Here is an 18,246-nt window from a genome sequence, read left to right as displayed (position 1 = left end):
CATTAGACTACCAGCGGACTCCCTTGCATGTTTTCTAAAGAACAGGTATTTTAAAAATGTGGAATGCATGTTAAACATGCCCCTAAACACACTCACACATGCACACAAGGACCACAATTGCAAGATTTCTTCCTCCCATTCCCTGGTGGCTCAGAGGGTACAGAATCTGCCTGCAATGCAGGAGACTTGGGTCTGATCCCTGGTGGGGAAAGATCCCCTGGAGAAGGGAATGGCTACCACTCCAATATTCTTGCCTAAAAAATTCTCTGGACAGAGGATCCTGGTGAGCTACAGTCCATGGGGTCACAAAGAGTCAGACACAACTGATCAGCTAACACTTCACTTTAGCAGGAGAAACATGTGCCACTTGGCTATTTCAGTCAAGTCCCTCATGCTTGGTGAGCTCAATGCCACTGTGAAGATTTGTTTATGTAACACACATTTTACACATAACTTCATGCATAACTTTGCTATCAAAACAAATAAAGAGCTGGAACAGCTCATTCCCCAAAGGAGAGAACCAGCTTTCTTTGCTTCTTCCTATATAGTCTGGCAGTGCCCAGAGCATCATCTCGTTATCAGTCTGAGCCTCACCTGGAACTGGCTTCTTTTTCCCTTGATAGAGATTGCTTGCCGGGTGACAAGGCTGAGACTCTTTGTCACTATTGGGCAATTGATGGAACCTTGGTCTGAAGCTTTAGTCTCACCTACTTGGGGACAGATGAGCCACGTGTGTTGTTTAGCTCATAGACAATGGTGGTTCATCAGTGTTCAAGATCTGAAGTGGAAAAAGTTGTTTACAGTACTAACTTTACAGAGCTGTTTCAGGAAGCCATATTCATAGTCCTGGTGTGTATGTCCCTGCAGTGCAACATTCTCTGGGAAGTCCACTTATTTTCACAGTTGAATGTTATGTTCTTTTTTTCTTGTCACAGGGACCATCTTCTTCATTATTAACAAACTACCATGTTTAGAACATTTCCTTGGGGACTAGGAGGCAGCTGCAGCAGCAGCAACAATACCTTTCCAACTGAGTAGCAATGGTTGCTTCAAACCCATCCTTAAGAATGCTCATGCCTTGAGCTGTCTCCATGGAAACCAGGAGGGGCCACCTATACTGAAACAGCCGCTGTATTTAACAGTCACTCTTATGGCCAAAGGCATGCATGCATGCTCAGTCGCTAAGTTGTGTCTGATGCTTTGCGACCCCATGGACTGTAGCCCCCCAGACTCCTCTCCATGGAATATTCCAGGCAAGAATACTGAAGTGGGTTGCCATTTCCTCCTCCAGGGGATCTTCCCTACCATGGGATTGAATCCTTGTGTTCTGTACTGGCAGGTGGATTCCTTACCACTGAGCCACCTGGGAATGACAGATTGCATCCGTGGAACACCTTCACTCTGCCCTATATCCCTGCCCTCTGCGTGTGACTTTCTAACTCCTCCCATAAAGTGACAGAATATATTCCTGGCTCCTTGATTTCCGGTTTAGGCTTTTGAGCCTAAATTTGGCTTGTAGGATGTCAGCATACATGATGCAAGAGGAAGTTTTATTAAAGTGTCCACTGATTGCACACTGTCCATTGTTCAATGGACATGACTTGGGCAAACTCCGGGAGATGGTGAGGGTCAGGGAGGCCTGGCTTGCTGCAGTCCATGGGTTCACAAAGAGTCAGACATGATTTAGCAACTGAATAGCAATAACAATGATTGTACTTGGACTAGGACATCTCTGCCGTGCCCATGAGAAGGACATGCCTGGGCTAGCCTGCTGGTCTGGGAGGAAGGTGAGAGTCCTGGGAGCAGAATCTCAAGCCTTCATCTAAGCTCAGCTGGGTTAGCCACCCGCTTCCCAGCTGAGCCAGACTCACAGAAGGCTCAGCCTGCATGAGCCAATCTTTAGAGACAGAGATAGCCTAGGTAATTTGCCAGAAATCCTACATATTTTTTTCTGATTCCGAGGTACCTGATCTCGCCATGGTTAGTCTTTGTTGTTGTTGTTTAGTTACTAAGTTGCGTCCAACTCTTCTCAACCCCATGGACTGTAGCCCACCAGTCTCCTCTGTACATGGGATTTGCCAGGAAAGAATACCAGAGTGGGCAGCCATTTCCTTCTCCAGGGGATCTTTCAGACCCAGGGATTGGACCCATATCTCCTGCACTGGCAGGTGAAATCTTTACTGCTGAGCCACCAGGGAAGCCCAGTCCCAGTCCCAGATGTCTGCACTACAAATGTCTGTAGTGTGATTCTCAGATCAAATCCAAATTCCATTCTGCTCTCTCGTTTCCTTCCTTCCTTTTCTCTTTCATTGATTCATTCAGTCAATACTATTCTAGACATTGGATATACAAGTGGCAAACAAGATAGAAAAGATCCCTGTTCCCGGGATTACATAGTCTAGAGAGAGAAACAGATAAGAAACCAGTATAATACTTTTGGAGACGGATGAGTGATATGAAATAGGCATATAGAGTAGTATTTGGATTTGATCTGAGAATAGAACTACGGACACTTGTAGTGCAAACATCCGTGACTGGGATTAGGCCTGAATATGTGCCCAGAGTTTAAGTAAAAGATAAAGTCAGAGAGAGAAATGTGCGCGCTGCCGAAGTGTGTGTGCTGAAGTCACTCAGTCATGTCCAACTCTTTGTAACTCTATGGACTGTAGCCCGCCAGGCTCCTCTGTCCATGGGATTCTCCAGGTAAGGATACTGGAGTGGGTTGCCATGCCCTCCTCCATGGGATCTCCTGACCCAGGGATTGAACCCACGTCTCTTTTGTCTCCTGCATTGGCAGGCAGGCTCTTTACCATTAGCACCACCTCAGAAGCCCAGAGAGATAAATAAAACATAGGTATTAGCAAGTACTCCAAGAAACCTGAAGAAACTTGGGCTTTATGTCTAAATTAAGGTAAAATTTACCTTAAACAAGAGGTGCAGGTCTTAAATGTTCAGTGTAATAAGTTTTATCATTATGCTGCTACTGCCAAGTCGCTTCAGTTGTGTCTGACTCTGCGACCCCATGGACTGCAGCCTACCAGGCTTCTCTGTCCATGGGATTCTCCAGGCAAGAACACTGGAGTGGGTTGCCATTTCCTTCTCCAATGCATGAAAGTGGAAAGTGAAAGTTAAGTCATTCAGTCGTGTCTGACTCTTAGCAACCCCATGGACTGCAGCCCACCAGGCTCCTCCATCCATGGGATTTTCCAGGCAACAGTACTGGAGTGGGATGCCATTGCCTTCTCCAGGCTACCCCAAACTAGATGGGTGATGTTTCCATCATGCCAGTAATTTCCCTTGATCCCCATTCTAGTCTGTTGCTCGCTGCTCACCATGCTCTTCCCCATCGCTGATTCCCATCAGCAGATTTAGTTTCCCTGTCGCTGGACTTCATAGAGACAGAATAATGCAGTGTGCTCTTCTGGGCCATGTCCTACTCCACGTGCTGGTGAGATTAATCCAGGTGAATAGAAGAAGAAGGCTGTCAGCCATGCATTGCTAAGTAGCTCTGTTATGGGTAGACCCTTGGCTTTTGATTTTTATTTTTTTTTCCAGTTTGGAGCTATGATGAATAATGAACACGGCTGCTAAGAACATTCTGGTATGCATCCTTTTTGTGCTCATAGGTTTTTATTTCTCTTGGGTGAATACTTGGGAGTAGAATTGCTCAGAGCCTCAGAAGGTAAGGCCCAAAGAAGATCCAGAGAGACAGTCTAGGAGAAATAAAAGTGTGTAGGGGGTCAACTCGTGTATCACCACCCCCACACAATATATCCAAGTTATAACCACTGGTACCTGATTGTGCCCTTTGCACAGGTTTTTGCAGATGTTGTGAAGTTAGGATGAGGTGATCATTCCGTAAATGCAGGGACTGGTATCTTTATAAGAAGAGAGGTCACATAAGAGACACAGACGCAGAGGAGACAGTGAGAGAGATGAAACCATGTGAGGATGGAGGGAGATGTTGAAATGTTGGTTCTGCAGCGCTGGGAACCACCAGGAGACAAGGAAAGGTGAGCGAGGAGCCAAGGGAAGGTGAGCGAGGAGCCGAGGAAAGGTGAGTGAGGATGCTTTGGAGGGAGCCCAACCCTGTTGACCCTTGACTTCAGACTTGTAGCTTCCAGAACAATGAGACAGTAATTTCTGTTGGTTTAAGCCACTCAGTTTGTGTTAATTTATTATGGCTGTCCAAGGAAAGGAGTATCAGGTGGTTCCTCCCAGAAAGCAGAACTAGAGTTGAAATTACAACCACTTTTATTATTTATACAAATGAAACTATGTGTATATGTGTGTATATATATATATATAGTGTGTATATATATATATATATATATATATATATATATATATAGTGTTCTTTTTGAGATTTCTCCTGTTCCTCAATTTTATCTGGACTTTCTTTTCCCATACCCCAGTTATCCCTGTCCTGCTCAAAACTGGGTTCTACTCCCAGAAATTTCTCATCAATAAGGAGTTTTGCCCAGGAGAGGGATTCGTTTTAAGAGTTTATGGGGCTCAGGTTGCTCCAGAAGCTGCAGACCCCCTATTAGGCTGCTTCTTCTTCTAAGTTTGTGTTCTGGCTTGCTGGGTCTTCCCTGTGTGGGCTCTTTTTGTGGTGCCCAGGCTTTTTCTAGCTGCAGGGCACAAGCTCTAGCGTGAGTGGGCTCTCTAGCTGAGCACGCAGGCTCAGTAGTCGGGGTGCACGTACTTCTCTAGTTGTGGTGTGCAGGCTTAGTTGCCTGTGGCATGTGGGATCTCAGTTTCAGGGACTGAACCTGTGTTCCCTGCATTGGAAGGCAAATTCTTAACCACTGGGCCACCAGGGAAATCCCTTGGGCTTCTTTCGTGCATCCATGAATTGGATCTTACAAAACTCCCAGTTATAGTGATGCTCTGGCGTTAGTGGGTAGTACTTTTCAATGAGTAGCTGTTTGATATTTTGAGTTTCTCCTTTTCTGGGAGCCATCCAACGCTTTATTGCCCTACTTCTGCTTCATTCCACAAAGATGGCTTAAATTCAAAATTTGCCATTTTGATATATGGAAAAACCAATACAGTATTGTAAAGTTAAAAAATAAAATAAAATAAAAATTCTGTAAGTCTGATGGCTGCTACTGCTTGCCTTTTGGAGCATATGGGGGTATCTTATTTGTAGGTCTTTGATTTGCCATCTTAATTGATGTGTCTATGTTTATGGGAGGATTCAGTGAGATTAAAAACTATGTCACCACCCCCATCTTCTAAAAACCCTCTCCATTATCATTCCAGAGTCACTCCCTGACTCATCTGCTCCAAGGGGTAAGTATAGTCTCCTGCTCTGTTGATATAGGGCTTGGCCATGTGCAAAGTGAGTAAGGTCACAGTTTGGCAATTCTGAGCCTAAATTCACAATTAAGGCAGTTCAACAGCCATTGCATTTCCTTCACTCCTTTGGGATCTTCTGAACTTCACAATGAGACTATGCTCCAAGTAGTCACTGCCCTCTGGTTGGGACCCCAAAATGAGCCACGTGGAGCAAAAGACCCCAACCAGTCCACAGGCCTAGAAGTATAAAAGCATACCCCTTATTTTGATGACTGATGTGTATCTTATGAAATAGAATAAGACTTGGCCAACTATAGCCCCTGAGTCAAATCCAGTCTGCAGTCTGTTGTTTTTGTTTTTTAATTAAAAAAAAATTATTTTTGGTTGTGCTGGGTCTTTGTTGTTGCCCACAGACTTTCTCTAGTTGTGGTGAGAGGGAGCTACTCTGTTCCTCAGATTTTGCAGGAACTACGTTGTTGTTCAGTTGCTAAGTCGTGTCTGACTCTGTGACCCACTGGACTGTAGCCTGCCAGGCTCCTCTGTCCATGGGATTCTCCAGGCAAGAATACTGGAGTGGGTTGCCATTTCCTTCTCCAGGGGATCTTCCTGATCCAGGGGTGGAACTCGAGTCTCTTGTGTCTCCTGCATTGTAGGTGGGTCCTTTACCACTGAGCCATCTGGGAAGCCCTAAGATTTTACAGGAACTATAAAAGATAGTTACTTGTGAAATATGTTTTGATGATATCAGCACCTTCACACTTGTATAAGCTCTGACATATAATAATTACGAAGATGAGCTAGACAAGAGTTCCTGTAACAGAGACAACATTCCCTGAAGAAGAGACAGTTAAACCTGTGAGCCTGGAAGAAGGGTGGAGGGAAGCAGCCTGGGTCTGGGTAGGATAGGGCTGTTGGATAGGTAGCCTGCATTTATTAGCCCTGTTCCCTGCCTCAGGGAGCTTTGTGACTCTGACTACAAATTTCTAATCTATGAATAACTGGCACAAGCAAGGGAAAAAACCCATGGTGTGTGTGTGTGTGTGCATGTAACATCTGATTTGACTATAGCAGCAAGAAATTGATCTTTTGTGAATTGATGTAATTTAGAGACGCCTACAAAATAAAAGTATGGTACTTCAGGAAGAGATGAATAAAATACCAGTGTTTTATTGGAACGATGCTGTGCCACTGAAAAATTGTTGAGTTTTGGAAATGGAGAAATTGCATCTTTCAGAATGCCAGCCTGTGAGAGTATACCCTGGAAATATGCTATTTGGCTGCACTTCAGCTCATAGGAAACATACCTAATATTTTTCTGTCTCTTCTACCCTGCTCTGCCAACAGGGAAAGGCCGCTGGGGAGGGTGTTCACCAGCAAGGTTGGCGATTTGGCTCTGGGAGTAGAATACATCCCATTCTACCCTTGATGTGATTCCAAACAAGTGACTCTTTTCTTCCGTGGAGGGAAACTCAATCTATTTTAATTCTGTGTAAAAAAAAAAAAAAAGTTGAATGATTAAAATATGAACACAAATCTTCCCCAACCCACATTTTAGATGAGGAGCATCTGCTTAGAATTTGTTTCCTTGAGGTGTTGAAGGAAATAAACGCCGCGTTCCCAGAGAGCAGTAGTTTCTCTTTTGTAGAAGGTGAATCCATATGGAGATTATTAATGAGGCCAAGGTATGTTTCCTCTTCTTGAATCTATAACTTAAAGTGAAATGCTTTCCTTCTTTTGTTGGCAGTTCACATTTGTATTTGAAATAGGCAAAAGGTAATATTCCATATCAAATTACTCTGACAACTAAATTTCAAATGTAGATCTGATTCCTATAAAGACTCCATTTTTAGTTAAAAAAAAAATTCTTTTTCAGCTAATTTTTTAATCAGGTCCATATTCTCTCTGCAGCTGAATAAGACTTAAGCTCTAGTGAGGGAATAACATGTCAGGGTTACCTAATTTTCCAATTGTTAGGAATGATGTGGCCTTTTAGACAGGGCCTTTTTTCAAAGTTGCTACAGAATCTCTTCTTTCCTGTTAAATGTTCCTTCTGGAAAAGACAACCATGGGTGACTTTTTAAAAAATTTGGATGGCATTGAAACATGTATAATATCATATAAGAAACGAATCACCAGTCCAGGTTTGATGCAGGATACAGGATGCTTGGGGCTGGTGCACTGGGATGACCCAGAGGGGTGGGATGGGGAGGGAGGTGGGAGAGGGGTTCAGGATGGAGAGCACGTGTACACCCGTGGTGGATTCATGTTGATGTATGGCAAAACCAATACAATATTGTAAAGTAATTAACCTCCAATTAAAATAAATTAATTTAATTTAAAAAAGGAAAAAAATAAATAAAAAAATAAAAAATTTGGAGTATAACTGCTTTACAATGTCGTGTTAGTTTCTGCTAAACAATGAAGTGAATCAGCTGTAGGTATACATATATCCCCTCCCTTTTAAGCCTCCCTCCCACCACCTGCCCCCACCTCACCCCCCTAGGTCATCATAAAGCACGGAGCTGAGCTCCCTCTGCATGCCGCAGGTTCCCACTGCTGCTGCTGCTAAGTCGCTTCAGTCATGTCTGACTCTGCATGGTAGTGGATATATTGTATATATTGCAGTAATCATATAATGTGTATATTGGGGCTTCCCTGGTGGCTCAGCAGTAAAGAATCTGCCTGCAATGCAGGAGACACAGAGACACGGGTTCGATCTCTGGGTCAGGAAAATCCCCTGGAGGAGGAAATGGCAACCCACCCCAGTATTCTTGCCTAGGAAAAAAAAAAAACTCCCATGGACAGAGGGTCCTGGCAGGCTACGGTCCATGGAGTTGCAAAGAATCAAACATGACTGAGGACTAAACAACAGCAACGATGTCTCTATACCAAGGCTACTCTCTCAATTTGTCTCACCCTCCCCTCCCCACACCATGTCTGCATGTCTGTTTCCACATCTGCAGTTTTTTCTTTTTTAAAATTCTTCACTAGCACTAAACAGCCTCAAGACCTTTTCCTTAGTGATGTTTTTGGTACTTTATAGTGAACAAACAGAGAAGGTGGGAAGAGAATGAAAGTTGAGAAGAAACGTAATTTCAATCTATGTCCCACGGAGAGGACTGAAAGAAACAGGGCTTTGGAAAGTCCCAGTCCCTTGCACAGCCCTTTGGAGAATGTCACATCGTTTCGTCTGACCTCGGGGTCATTCCTGCATGGCAATCATCACTGAGCTCTACTCCCACTGTGCTTGCCACAGCCCCACAAACAGGACTCAGAAAATATAGGGGCAAGGGACATGCCTTTGAAATGTCAATGTGGAAACTCTAGGACCGGAGAAAGAAGTTCCACTTCACAGAGTGAAGAACTCCACTCAAAGAGGTAGAACTGGGAGAAATACTTACACATGTTCCTTTTATGCTTGGCTCAGGGCACTTTGCTGAACTGGGGGCAAATTTTAAAGTGATTGAGGCTGGCTGGGCAACTTTCATGGTTGGAGCATCGCTATTAAGGCTGAGAAGCAAGACAGAGTTTCACATTCTTGCAGCATAATGCCACCCAAGGTGGGTCGATTGAATTGATTCAGGGATTGTGTGTTTACATGGGACTTCCCAGGTGGCTCAGTGGTAAAGAATCTGCTGGCCAATGCAGGAGATGCAAGAGACACGGGTTTGATCCCTGGGTTGGGAAGATCCCTGGAGTGGGAAATGGCAAACTGCTCCAGTATTTATGCCTGGAAAACCCCATAGACAGAGGATTTGGGTGGGCTACAGTCCGTGGGGGCGCAAAGAGTTGGGCACAACTGAGCGACTGAGCACACACATGTACATAAGGCAAAATCCTTGCCTAGGGAAATATCTTGAACAATTAGGGAGGAAGATGAAGATTTTGCCCAGCCTGGAACTATGAGTCCTGGGAAAGTCATACAAAGACACAGAGAAGTGGATATTGTTTACAGAGGAGGAGGGGACAGAGTGGAGAGGGCTTTGTTGGCTGCAGTGAGTGGCTGGAGGCCGTGATACCAGTAGGGATTGTAGTGAGTATCCATTGGCACAGATAGTCTACAAGCAGAATCTTGGTAGACTTTGGCTGAACTCGAGGCTTCTGGCCTTCCTTTTCTTTTGCTTATTTCCCCAAGCCTAGTTCCCCAACCTTCCCGTAATTTTCCCAGGTGGTGTTAGTGGTGAAGAATCCACCTACCAACGCAGGAAATGTAAGAGACGTGAGTTCAATCCCTGGGTCAGGAAGATCCCTTGGAGAAGGTCATGGCAACCCACTCCAGTATTCTTGCCTGGAGAATCCCATGGACAGAGGAGCCTGGTGGGCTACAGTCCATGAGATCACAAAGTGTCAGACAACTGAAGCGATTTAGCATGCTTCCATACCTGTCCACAATTTTTCTCTTTCTTCTTGGGTTATCTGGGCTTCCCTTGTGGTTCAGCTGGTAAAGAATCCACCTGCAATGAGGGAGACCTGGGTTCGATTCCTGGGTCGGGAAGATCCCCTGGGAAGGGAAAAGCTATCTACTCCAGTATTCTGGCCTGGAGAATTCCATGGACTGTATGGTCAAGAATCCTGACTGGAATGATTCTGATTAGAGTTCAGGAATAAATACGTGGCTCTTTGTGGCATGCGATGGCAAGACACAATGATCACTTGTGGTCATCCAACCGAGGATCTTTGGATGACCAAGTGATAGCTACAATGAGTCAGTGTTAAGAACCTTAGAAATTCAACATCTTCCAGGAGAAGAGCTGCTTCTAACAACAGCTTGTTCCCAAAAGAGGATGACAAACCAAAATCCCTAAATTCTTGGTTCTCCGGCAGACTAAACAAAGATTCCATGATGGCTGGGTTAAAAAAAAAAGGCAAAACAAAACCTCTTAACTCCTGCAGCTGCAGATCTGAGATAGCCAAAAATTAGAGAAAGAAATGAATTCTTTGGTTGCTGAGTGTCAGTGACATTTGAATTAATAGTCTCGCTGGGTTTCTTATATGAAAGTTGAGGCATGGTTGGAGACAGATTGGCACGTCAATAGCAAGAACATGGATTTATGGGATGATTCAGAGTATTCTGAGGATATGCAAACTCCAAACCCATGCTTCTTATCCTCTGCCAGCCAGAGAGGTCCCTTCCCCTCCATATTAAAGAGGCTGCTTATCCTTTTATTGATGACTCGGTAATTCCTTCAACTATCAGAGTTCCCAGAGCTGTCAACTCAGATCCCACTATGACCCAAGGCACCAATTACAGTGTCAGAACTGTAAGGAGAATGGTTATATAACAAAAGAATGACAGAAATTTGTTACTTTATAAAAGAAAAGAGCACCAAGGAAAATAGGTGCAAATGGATTCTCAATGAGCTTGACCCAGGAAGGAATCCCACAAGATCAGATCAGTCTGAATTCACTAACATGAATCAAACTCATCAGAGCTCCTGAATTCAATTTGTTACTTCAAAAGTTAGTCTTAGTTCTAATTTTTTGGTTCTTGCTCTTGTTGGGTGATTGAAATGTTAACTCAATATTTGCCCATTCTGGGTGAGGTTTAGATGTGAAAAACTGCTTGATGACTTCAGGGCATAGGAATTTAGCAATGAATTTATCAAATGACTTCCAACCAACTCCCTAACAATATCAGGGCAGCATTGTGAAAAGCTAGGGCAAGAGAAATCTTATCCTAGCCTTTGACAAAAGGATGTGTAACCATTGAGAAAGATAAATGTGCTTGCTCTTTGGGAATTATTAAACAGTGGCTCTGAGTTACTACTAATCCTAGGACATAAGATGTTATTACCTTCCAGCAGTTAGATTGGAGGTTTTTTCCTTTTGGTCACATGGTATGTGGGATGTTAGTTCCCCAGCCAGGGTTGGAACCTACACCCCCTGCAGTGGAAGCATGGAGTCTTAACTATTGGACTGCCAGGGAAGTCCCTAGAGTGGCATTTTAACCCAAGTCCATCTCACAACTTCTCCTTGGGCTCCTAAAACATTCATCAAGTTATATTTCCAATTCATATGTGTTAAAAATAATTATCCATATGTGTTGAAATAACTATATTTGGCAATTAGAAGAATGGGCTGAACAGATGTCCCTGAAGTTCCTTTTATTTAACCAAATAGCAAACCATTTCTGAAAAATGGAAAAGAATAGTGCCACTATCAATGACACGAGACAGCAGAGGTTCGGCAAATACCAGAGATGGATGGGTTTCAAAGAATCGCAATAGATTGCTGGAAATTGCATCAGATGGTCATTCCAATTGCAGTTGCTGGTCCTGATGTAATTTTCTTAATGGATCAGCTCTGTATCTGGCAAATGTTTTATCTCAATCTCATTAAGAACATCAGAAGTACTTATCTTCCTCCTACTAGGGTTATCAGTATGTCTTCATAATCTTCCCTTGAGTTTAAATCATCTTTCTGACTCTACACTATTTATTCTTTAGAGATATTATCTTACATACGGGTTCACAGCTTTGATAAGTGAAGGTTGATAAAAACTGAGAGCAAGAACATTTTACTCAAGAAGGCCATACAGACTCATGGGTAGGGAAGTTCCTGTGTCTTTGAGAGACTTGACAGGGACTGTTCCCTGGAAACCAGTGTTGATGGGCTTATGGGAAAGCAAAAAGAGGTGGCTGCATTTAATCATCAGAGTTAAGGTTTATGTAATTACTTTATGGGCAAGAGGGCTACACTAGAAATTAAGGTCCCTTGATTTATAGGCTTCTATTATGATGGTTAGATGTGGTATTCCTTGGGTTGAATCACCTGCCTATGTTGTCACATGATTTGTGCAATCGGGAAAAACCAGATTTGATGAATAGAAGACTCACAATGATTTCCAGATCTAAGTCAGTTTATACAGAGCCAATTGTTTGAAAGGGAGTCTAGGTGCCCTTAAGGAAACACAAACGAGGAAACGGAAAGAGGACCTACATCACTAGATAGATAAATGGATAATTAACAGATAATTGATAGAGGTAGATACACACATGCATATATATATATATATGTGTGTGTGTGTGTGTGTGTGTGTGTGTGTGTGTGTCCTCAAATTCTTCCTAAAACAAATCTTTGCCAAGGTAACTACACTAAAAAAAAAAAAAAAAAAAAAAAAAAAAGGATAATGCCTAGATTTTGGAGACTATTAAACAAAAAGTGAAACTGATATCAGGAGATCTGATAAGCTGTCTGAGTGCCATAGGCAGAGTGGGAGATTATGGAGATCAAGTGATGAATTTGTTTAATGAATCAAGTGGAGTTCAATAGGCCCTCAGATCTACATGTGGTTATGTCATTAGTTCTTAAATATATAACTGCAATTTATAGATTTAGCAGTGAGTGAGTGAGTGAAGTTGCTCAGTCATGTCCGACTCTTTGCAACCCCATGGACTGTAGCCTACTATGCTCCTCCATCCATGGGATTTTCCAGGCAAGAATACTGGAGTGGGTTGCCATTTCCTTCTCCAGAGGATCTTCCCAACCCAGGGATTGAACCCAGGTCTCCCGCATTGTAGGCAGACACTTTACTGTCTGAGCCACCAGGGAAGTTGTAGATTTAGCAGACTAGTGGTAAAGACCCCACCTGCCAAAGCAGGAGACTTAAGAGACGCGGGTTTGATCCCTGGGTCAGGAAAATCCCCTGGAGAAAGGCATGGCAACCCTCTCCAGTATTCTTGCTTGGAGTATCCCATGGACACAGGAACCTGGTGGGCTACAGTCCATAGGGTCACAGAGTCAGACATGACTGAAGCGACTTAGCATGGCACATAGGTTTAACAACTGGTAGAAGTCTCAATTTTATTTTCTTACCTGTGGATTAAGGGTAATTATATTAGGAAGGGCTAAATGGACCCCCAGTGACATGTTCAGAAGTAGTAATTCCTGGAAGAATTTCAGAAATCAGTGCTAACATCAAATACTTGAATGGTGCAGAGGTGGAGACTCAGGGATAGAACCCAAGTCTCCCTCATTGCAGGCAGGGCTTCCCTGATAGCTCAGTTGGTAAAGAATCTGCCTGCAATGCAGGAGACACAGGTTTGATTCCTGGGTTGGGAAGATCCCCTGGAGAAGGGCTAGGCTACCCACTCCAGTATTCTTGGGCTTCCCTTGTGGCTCAGCTGGTAAAGAATCCGCCTGCAATGAAGGAGACCTAGGTGTGACCCCTGGGTTGGGAAGATTCCCCTGGAGAAGGGAAAGGCTACCCACTCCAGTATTCTGGCCTGGAGAATTCCATGGACTGTTAGTCCATGAGGTTGCAAAGAGTTGGACACCACTGAGCAACTTTCACTTCACTTCTTTACCGTCTGAGCCACCAGGGAAGCCTGATGTTGGAGATTCCTGGGATGAATAAGGAGCCTGGAAGGAACCTTTGGAAAGCCCCACAAGTGTCAACACAGACCCTTAGAATTCTAGAAGAAAATCATGACTTTCAGGACAGGGAACCACCTTCATCCATGCTACCTCTTGAGATGGGCTGCTGCTGCTAAGTCACATCAGTCATGTCCGACTCTGTAGGACCCAATAGATGGCAGCCCACCAGGCTCCCCCATCCCTGGGATTCTCCAGGCAAGAACACTGGAGTGGGTTGCCATCTCCTTCTCCAATGCATGAAAGTGAAAAGTGAAAGTGAAGTCGCTCAGTCGTGTCTGACTCCTAGCGACCCCATGGACTGCAGTGCACCAGGCTCCTCCATTCATGGGATTTTCCAGGCAAGAGTACTGGAGTGGGGTGCCATTGCCTTCTCCTCTTGAGATGGGGGAGAGAGGCAATACAGGGATGAGGAGTGGGAGGCACAAACTATTGGATATAAGATAGGCTCAAGGCTGTACTGTATAGTATGGGGGATAGAGCCACTATTTGTAATAACTGGAAATGGAAAGCATCCTTTAAAAGTTGTATGCCATTTTGTTTGTTTTTTTTTTTTTTTTTAAAGAGAGTCTCTTAATATCACATGACTTTAGCTGTTTTCTTTGCCACCACAGTGACCGGCTTCATTGGGGCTCACAAGATTCCATGACCTGAACCAATGCCCGAGTCAACTGGTTCTCCCTCCATTTCTTGTGAAGAAGGGAGATCTCTCTAGAGGGTGCAACATCCAGCAGTATTTCTTACCATCCAATTTGGAAAGTGATTTGTCAAGATGATTTAGGACTGGATGAAACCAAGGTTAGAATATCGATGGCAAAGAGTTTAGGAGAAGTCATAGATTTCCCAGAATGGACCCAGAATGTAAAAGATACTTGTGTCCCACGTGAAAGCCCACAAAAGGCCTTTCCTCCAAAGCTCTCAATAATTAGGAATATGTCAGTCATCTCCTTCCTCAATTCTTGCTTAAGGAACTCAAGAACAAATGACTACAGAGGCAGCAAAATAGTATATGCTTTATATAAGAACTTGGACTTCACCTCTTCATATTTGATGTGGCTTCTGCCCTGCCCAGTTAATCAGTGACCAGCACTTTGTCCAAGTGTTGAATCATAGGCAGAATCCTAGGTCTGCTGTTTACTAATTGCATGACCATAGACAGTTTATTTAATTTCTAGAGACTCGATTTGCTCATCAGAAAAATACTGTCATTCTCTATGTCTATCCCATGAACTGCAGCACTCCAGGATTTCTTGTCCCTTACTATCTTTCCGGGTTTGCTCAAACTCATGTCCATTGAGTCAGTGATGCCATCCAACCATCTCATCTTCTGTTGCCCCCTTCCCCTCTTGCCCTCCATCTTTCCCAGCACTAGGGCCTTTTCCAATGAGTTTGATCTTCACGTCAGGTGGCAATGGAGATACTATTTCTATTGTGAAGATCAAAATGTTTGTAAATTCCCTCACACCCTATCTCATCACAGGTGCTCAAAAGTTGCAAACTGCTTTTAGTAATAAAGAATACGTTCTCTGAAAGCGGACTGGGTGGGAATCAGCATCAGCTTGATTATTTATTAAGCTCAGAATCCTTCAGTCATCTTTGCACTTTGCATAGGCAGAACACTGTAGGAATGCTTCAGACAGTAAGCAGAGACAACAGCTCTGAATATTTGAGTGATGAAAAAATTGATAATCTGTATTTAATACTCACTGATCATTTCCTAGGGGTCAGGTACTCTACCAAGGTCTTTTGCTTGTTGGTGTGTTTTTAATTGGCGTATAATTGCTTTACCATGTTGTGTTGATTTCTGCTATACAATGAAGTGAATCAGCAATATGTATGCATGTATCCCCTCCTTCTGGGACCTCCCTCCAACCCCAACCCAGTGCCAGCCATCTAGGTCACCACAGAGCACCCTGTGCTTGACAGCAGGTTCCCACTCTTAGGTGGATTACAAGTTTAATCTTTACTCCAATCCTGGGAAGTAGAAAATTCTTTTAGAGTGATTTTATAAATGAAAGTGATTTTATTAACAGAGAGGTTAAGAAACTTGCCTATGATCACCCTGCTGGTGGTGCCAGGTGTGACTCCCAATACTTGGACTCTTGAGCCCATATCTGCCTTTTGCTTCTCAAACTTATCATGAAGGAGACTTACCTGGGGATCTTGTTAAAATCACGATTTTGATTTTGGTGTTCTTTATAACGTAGACCCCCTGTGTGTGAGCATGCCTGCTGGGACTCAGTATTTCTAACAAGTTTCTGGCTGATACTGACTGGGCTGGCCTGGGGACCACCCTTAATTGTGGAGGGGCCTGGAGAGGAAATCCAAACCAGATCGCATTTGTACACATGGATTCACATGACCCAGGCCACCTTCTAGCTCCTACCACTTCCTGCCTGCCATCCCCACCCTCATCCCATGCCACCCACCGCCCTAAGCGCCACACTTAAATTCTGTAATTCAGCCACACTTCAAATATCTTGTGCTGGTATGCCATTATCCATCATGTCATGCACTCTCACGCATCTAGGCCTTCATCCTGGTGTCTCCTGCTTGAAAGACCCTCATCCTCAGAGTGTCTCTGTGATAACTGCTGTCCTGATCTTGCTCAATTCGGTGTTAGTTGTTCCTTCCTCTTTGCTCAGAGAGCACCATGTCCAGACTCTCGTCAGCACGTATCATTGTGTACTCTACTTATGTGTTTGAAGTTCTACGTCTCCCACCAGATGGTAAGCTATCCAAGGGTGGGTATGCTGCTCTGTTTATCTACATATCCTTAGCACTCAGCAAAGGCCTGTCACCTACAAGGTACTCACTAAATATTTGTAAAGTAAATGAATAAGTGAAAGAAGGATTGGATATATGAGTGAGTGAATAAGCAAAAGATGAGAGGCCGCATCTTTTAGGCTGTGATGGTAATCTATGAACGCTTTGGATTATACGTGCTGTGCTGTGCTTAGTCGCTCAGTCATGTCCAACTCTTTGCAACCCCATGGACTGCAGCCCACCAGGCTCCTCTGTCCATGGGGATTCTCCTGGCAAAAATACTGGAGTGAGTAGCCATGCACTCCTCCAAGGGATTTTCTCAGCCCAGAGATTGAACCCAGGTCTTCTGCATTGCAGGTGGATTCTTTACTGTCTGAGCCGCCAGCTCCCTTTGGACTATACACATATATACAATTGAGCAGGCTTCCTGGGTGGCTCAGTAGTTAAAGAACCCGCCTGCCAATGCAGGAGGGCGTACGTAGTATGTCACTTCAGTTGTGTCTGACACTTTGTGATGCTATGGACCGTACGTAGCCTGCCAGGCTCTTCTGTCCATGGGATTCTCCTGGCGAGAATACTACAGTGGGTTGCCATACCCTCCTCCAGGGGATCTTCCCAAGCTAGGAATCGAACCCATGTCTCTTACATCTGGTGCATTGGCTGGCAGGTTCTTTACCGCTAGCACCACCAGGGAAGCCCCAGTGCAGGAAACAGGGGTTCAGTTCCTGGATCAGGAAGATCCCCTGGAGAACAGAGTAACAACCCAATCCAATATTCTTGCCTGGGAAATTCCATGGACTGAGGAGCCTGGCAGGCTACAGTCCACGGGGTTGAAAAGAATCAGAAACGGCTTAGCAACTAAACAATGACAACAAAAAAATTGAGCAAGTATCATATATGTGCATACACACACATTATTGTATTATCTTGCATACCTTTTAAAACAAACATATAGATTAAGAAAGAGTAATCAAAAAATAAAATAAATGTGAAATTTAATATATGATTACCACACCCCAATGGAACATCTTGTATGCCCCACAGTGAGGAATATGCACCCACCTCAGAGACCCCTGAACTAGAAAAACAGATACATGTACTGAAGTTACTAAGGAAAGAACTTACTTAAATCGTGCTCAAGTGAATATGAATCAGAAGAAATTAATAAGGAGAGGAGAAACAGGTCCAGCTAAGTATAGGATTTCCAACTCCTGAGCCTTTAGATTTCTCCGGAGAAGGAGCCAAAAATTATACAGGATGACCTAAAACCCAACACCAGAGCTCTCTGAGACTTGACAGCAAGTGCCTTCTCCTCTGAGAACTGGTGACTGGATCGTGACCTGAGAGTGGAGAGAAGTCAGGCCCCGGGGGCCCAAGAAGATAATTCAAGACACACGCCACACACTCTGGCTGAAAATTAAAGCACTTTATTTAGCAGCAGATAATTTGACACCCGAGTTTAATGGTCTTTCATAGATAGAAAGAGGTCCCCCTGCTTTCATTTTACTTCATTACTTAAATTAAGTATTTAAGCCTTTAAGGGACTTGTGTCCTTGCTGGATGAGCAGAAAAGTCTCTTCAGGACAAGGTCCAGGTCAAGAGCAGAAGCAGGAACATCCGATCCAGCTGCTAAGGATGCAAGGCCAGGGTGTGCGGACCCACACTTTTTCTGGCTCCCAGGCAAGTTTTGGCAGCCTGAATGAATGAGGCAGATGCTTCCCCAGATGACTGTACTTGCTCATACACATTCAAACGGCAGAACTGGGTGACCTGCCTTGGTAATCCACTGTTCTGCCTCAATCC

The sequence above is a fragment of the Bubalus bubalis genome, chromosome 24 (assembly GCF_019923935.1).
Source record: "Bubalus bubalis isolate 160015118507 breed Murrah chromosome 24, NDDB_SH_1, whole genome shotgun sequence".
NCBI lineage: Eukaryota > Metazoa > Chordata > Mammalia > Artiodactyla > Bovidae > Bubalus > Bubalus bubalis.
The sequence above is the reverse complement of the archived record's forward strand: the minus strand, read 5'-3'. Positions refer to the sequence as shown.